This window comes from Myotis davidii, unplaced genomic scaffold (genome assembly GCF_000327345.1).
Source record: "Myotis davidii unplaced genomic scaffold, ASM32734v1 scaffold181, whole genome shotgun sequence".
Taxonomy (NCBI): domain Eukaryota; kingdom Metazoa; phylum Chordata; class Mammalia; order Chiroptera; family Vespertilionidae; genus Myotis; species Myotis davidii.
The window spans coordinates 3,561,661-3,562,068 of NW_006291504.1; the positions used below are offsets into that span (position 1 = coordinate 3,561,661).

At 66.7% G+C, this 408-nt stretch overlaps 1 protein-coding gene across 1 annotated transcript in view; it reads left to right on the forward strand.

The window, feature by feature from the left end:
• Positions 1–408, forward strand: part of POP4 (POP4 homolog, ribonuclease P/MRP subunit) — an 8,941-nt gene that overhangs the window by 6,962 nt on the left and 1,571 nt on the right. The window lies entirely within an intron of this gene.

Genomic DNA, 408 nt, shown 5'->3' on the forward strand with positions numbered 1-408 from the left:
GCCGCAGTTTACCGAGCCAGTTTACCGACCACTGCTAGGAGGTCTCTGCCCTCGCCACGCAGCCCCGGCTGCCGCCTGGAGGGTGTGGGACACCAGTGACCTGGCTCAAGGGGCCAAAGAGCCGCATGTGGCTTGAGAGCCGCAGTTTACCGAGCCAGTTTGCCGACCACTGCTAGGAGGTCTCTGCCCTCACCACGCAGCCCCAACTGCCGCCTGGAGGGTGTGGGACTCCTGTGACCTGGCTCCTGAATCCTGCCCACACCCTGGCCTGCGGGTCCCACAGGACACCCTGTCGGCCATCGCAGAGTCGCAGGCAGCGGGCGGGGAAGCTGGATCCTCGTGCCACTCAGGCCCGGCCCCCAGGACACTCCCTCCCCACTGGGCAAGGCCTGAGCTGGAACCACTTCT